Here is a 5,250-nt window from a genome sequence, read left to right as displayed (position 1 = left end):
ATTTTTGGTCTCAACCAAGGGTGGATGACTTGAAGACCAAGACATACTAGACCAGTATAAATAGATGTATTTGTTAATTTTTCTAGCATGAGTGTATTGTGTATTGTGTGAGATCTAGGGTTTTATCTCTTAGAGATAGCAGCCGCCTCCAAGATGAGCTCTCTTGGAGGTGGCTGATCTTTATTTTATGTATGTGTGTATGTATGAGTGCTCTGTTTGACAATCTTTTGACTAACGAAATCATACTACCACTTCTTTATTTGTGTTTCGATTACATATATTTGTTCATCCAATCTATTGTTCATTGTAATCGATTCAGGCTCTTTCCCAAACACCACTCATCCGTCCAAAACACCTTTCAAGAGTGAATACGATTCGATCCTAGCTCAGATCCGAGCTCCACCTTTAATAACGACCATTATTCACGCTTCCGCACCGGGGCTCGGGTCTTGTCATTGACAAACAAGACGGCTGCGCCCCATGGAGACGAACTCGGGCAAATGAAACCCTTGTCCGTGAGTTCTTGGATTTCATTGGAGAATTCTTGCATTTCGGAAGGTGCAAGATGGTAAGGTGCTTTGGCTATAGGGTTTGCTCCGGGTTCGAGGTCGATACAGAATTCCGCTTGATGTACGGGAGGGATTCCGGAAACGTCATCATGAAAGACTTTGGGGAAGTCGTGAACAATCGGGATGACGGAAAGTCGCTTTTCCTCATGGGATTTTGTGGTGACATGAGCTAAGAAAGTGACATACTTCTTGTGTAAGTACAATTGGTCTTAGAGGCACGACATGAGGTTTAGCTTTGAGAAGGGTCTTTCTCCGAGAACGCTTAGAACTACGCCCCCATCAATAGGGATACCGATGAGTTTCTCGAAATATAGAATTTTGGCATGGTGGAGAGAGAGCCAATCCATACCAACGATGATGTCAAATGTACCCAATTGCATTGGAATAAGATCAATAGAGAACTTTTGCCCATTAAGAGTGAGTGTGCAATTTTGGACAACGGAGTCAATAATGATCGAACTACCATTAGCTATCTCTACCGTGAAGGGCTTAGATAATTTACTACGGGCCACATCAAGTATGTATTCAAAATCAAAGGAAATGAAACTCCTATTGGCTCCCGAATCAAATAATACAAAAGCATGATGCTTATTAACTAGAAGCATACCGTTCACCACATCATTCGAGTTTCGGGATTGATGAGCGTGATGGTGAAAGCTCATCGTTGGGTTCCTTGAGGTTCTTGTGCTTGGGAGGTTGAAGCTTGAGTGGTTGGAGTTTGAAAGGCTTTCGTGACCATGGGTTGGGCTTGAGGAATTTAAGGAGCCATGAGTTGGGGTACTTGGGGTTGGTAAGCTTGGACTTGGTAAGCTTGAGAAGTATAGTAGGTTAGTGGTGCGACATAGGCTTGGTGGGCTTGAGACAGTTGAGGAGATGCGTTTCGGAGGTGATTTGGGTCACCACAATTGTAACAAGTCCTAACGGGGGTGATGATCGAAGCACGGGGGATGGCTCGATTGGGTTGGTTTGATGGTGCGAACCTCGGCGGAGCGGCTTGCACACTGGGTGCTACTCGACAATATTGGGTTAGGTGGCCGAATCGATGGCAATTGGTGCACACCCAAAACGTGGATTAGGATGGATGGTGACGTTGATAAGTGTTGCAATAAGGGTTTAGACCAGTGTAGGGCTTCTTGTTTGGAAGGGCTTGTTGGGCTTGCGGTTGGACTAAGACATAGTTTTGGGAGTTGGGCTTCTCTTGTTATTGCCGTAATGGGAAGAGTTGTTGTGGTTGTTGTGATTGGAGGATTTGGGCTTGGATTCTTTAATGGGCTCGGGTGCGAGCTTATCATTAGGCTTCCTGGAAATCTTCTACGTCAAGGTCCCGGCCTTAACGTAGTTCTCGGTGAGGGTACCAGGTAGGGTGATGGAATCATGAAAGATCTTTGGGTCATGACTCAGGATGGAATCTTGGATTTCCATAGGTAAAACCAAGATGTACTTATCAATGGCACACTCCAAAGGACTGACTATATGCAGGATAAGGAGGCTCAATTCATGGAACTGATCATTATATGTGGTATTATCGCCACCTTCTTGCATCAAGTTCTAGAACTCTTCTTCCAACTTCCTGAGTTCATATTTTGGGAAAAACCTTTCTAGCATGAGCTTCTTGAGATCATCCCACAGCAAGGCCATGGAAACCTTAGCCCCAAGAGAGTGCTTTTTACTATTCCACCAAGTAAGGGCACTCAGTTTGAAGATGCTTGAGGTGTAGGTGGTATTTTTCTCTTCCTGACACGCACAATGGAGGAACACACTTTCCATTTGCTCGAACCATTGGAGGAGGGTGGTAGCACCCTCTGCACTAACATAATTGGGTGGGTTAGCATTCGTGAATTTCTTGAAGGAGAAAATAATTGGGTTTAGATTCACGGGAGCAGTAGCAACATTCATGGTTTGGTGCCGAGAGATGATTGATGGAAGGGTTTCCACAATTCCCTTCGCAATGTGAGATGACATGCTACGGCCAGAGTTACCGATGTGACGGTTACGGTTGATGAGGCGGGAAGTCATACTGCTAGGATAAAATTTCATGAGGCTCGGGTAAATATTGTAAGTATAAGAGTTTGCACAAATCGATACGATACTTGTGAATTTATAATTTGAAGTTGAGATAGCGGTGAGGTTGAGACAACTTCCTCTTCCCACAAGCTCTTTGCGGGGAACCAGCAGTGACTGATGCTGGAGCTTCTATAGATGAGTTTGTTTTAAGTCCTCATCCTGTAACTACCATTACCTCCAACGGGGAAATTTTTCTTCTCTCTCCGAGCGAGGAATCATCGCCCTGTGGGGGTGTACCCTATTTCAATACTTTTGATTTTGCAGATGTTCTTCACGCAATTGCTGATTTGAGTCAAAAAAGGAAGCACCGTTCCGAGCCTAGTGGTGGCGTGGGCAGGAATCAAATTAACGTTGGTGATTCCAATACATATGGAGGGAAAAAACAAATAGAAACCATTGATCTTAATGATGAAGTGTGGTGAAAAATGAACTGAACCCCAAGTGGGGGAACCAGTGGTAACTGTCACACTTAAACCTACGGCGAAACATGCCAGGGCGTGACATAATTTGTATCATAGCTCAAATGACACTAAATGAATTACACATGTCAATATCAAAATTATTTTATTTCATAAATCGGTCAAATACACAAAATCATAACATTGTTCTCAAAAGAAAATAACATTATAAATATTCAAAGCACAAATCAACGACTTGAATGTAAATTTGTCTTTATTCATCATGCAACCTAAGGTATATCTACACTTCATCACTTGCTTCATCTAACGTAACTACCTACGTCATGCGTGAAAATATATAGTTTGTCAATATAACGTTGAGCAAGTAATCACGGTTTTTGTACATAATAATATTGAAAATGACAATTCCTTGCGATAGCATGAATCATTACAACTAGCATAACAATAATATAAAAGGGTCATTTCCCTCATCCCAAAGGGTTGAGTTACTCTAGGGGGTGTATGATTATACTAATGAGGATGAGGATGAGATACCAACAACCATGACTCAAAATAAATAAATAGTCACATTCACATGTATCAACTAATCGAGCAACCACAGTTTCAAGAAATAATATCTTCTACCAAGACATTTAATGAGGAAGCGGAAGCCATTTCGATTGCATATCTATGCATGTAGTGGAATTGTTTAGTGAAAATTATAATCTATTTAAATTTGTGAACACATAACGCCCCCAAAAATGTAAAAATGGTAAAAATGGGGGTTTTGATTACTCACCTCAACGAGTGGTTTTATAAGGATGAAACGTGATAGAAACTAAGGTGAAAGCGGTCGAGCTCCTTGTGATACATTGACAAAAGTTCCTAGTCGATAATGATAATATTAATTATAAACGAAAATAAAACCGATAGGTTATGATAAATTAATTGATCTATAGTTTAATTTATTCATTTACAAAAGTAAAATCATACAATTAGTACTTTCAAAATAAATATTTCTTATTAAAATTGGGGATAATTACGACAATCATTACTTTGATTATTATTTACAATAAAAAAAACTTGCTATTATTTATTTTGGTTAAACTGATAGGTACATATATATTTATAGTTATAAAAATTACATATATATAGCCCTATTATAGAATTAAAACAAATGTACATATATTTATACATGAATATGGAATTACAAAGAGTTGTTTTGGGGTTTGGTTTATCAAAATAGCTTTTATTCAAGGTTATATATGTGTAAAATAATAAGAACTTATTAATAATAAGGTTTTAAAAATAAATTTCCAAAACCGGGCTTAGGGGACTCGAACCCGCACCCCAGGTCGGTTCTCGTGACTAAGGCAGGTGTCTAAATCGAATAATACATGAAACCGATTAAATATATACACAAACCCAGTTCATGTTCTTCCCCAATATAAACCCTAGAATTGAAAACAAATCATTTACTCATTTTTAATCAAAATTGATATAGGGTTATTTTTTATCGGTTAAAGACGATCTAAAAACATATTTTAATTACTAGAAAAGATCACGGAATGGGGGTTAATGATGAAATAGGTTCCGCGGCTCGAGCTTGATATCAAACAGGTCTTCGAATGATAAAATTGAATTAGGGGTTTGATAAGTGATGGTGTGAGGAGTGTGTGTGAAAGTTTAATTGTAATATAGCTTGGTATTTATAGCGTTTAGTAGGTCAATTGAGCCGCGGTTGAGTTTAAATGATTTAGCTATCAATTAGTCATAGTTTACCATGTTTAAGGTGTCAATTAGTGTGTTTTAGGGTGACACACCGTAACTTCCCTTGATTTGGCTGTAATTCACGAATTGAAAATGGTATGGCATTTATTCCTCCTTTTTCCTTCATTTCTGGCACCACTACCACTGGCGCCTCCAGCTACCGGTTTCTTCTTTGTGCATTTATCCCTTGATTTGGCCGTAATACAGCCAAGCCATAGTGTGCATGTGCACTCCAAAAGAAAAGAATCAAAGAAAACAAGGGATGAAAAAGATAAGAAGGATGAAGGTTATGAAAGTTCCACTACTAAACATGTCCCGAGCAAGATAAAAAGAGTAAAAGTCATCACGGGATGCACGTTCAAAGATTTCCAAGTGTATATGTTATTCCCGGTGCTGATCGATACGAGATCCGCACGAGGTCTAGGAGTGCGGAATCCTCCTAGACTCGT

This window comes from Bidens hawaiensis, unplaced genomic scaffold (genome assembly GCF_021521415.1).
Source record: "Bidens hawaiensis isolate Kalapana, Puna unplaced genomic scaffold, B.hawaiensis_p1.1 tig00006302_1, whole genome shotgun sequence".
NCBI classification, from domain to species: domain Eukaryota; kingdom Viridiplantae; phylum Streptophyta; class Magnoliopsida; order Asterales; family Asteraceae; genus Bidens; species Bidens hawaiensis.
This window is presented reverse-complemented; position numbering follows the sequence as displayed.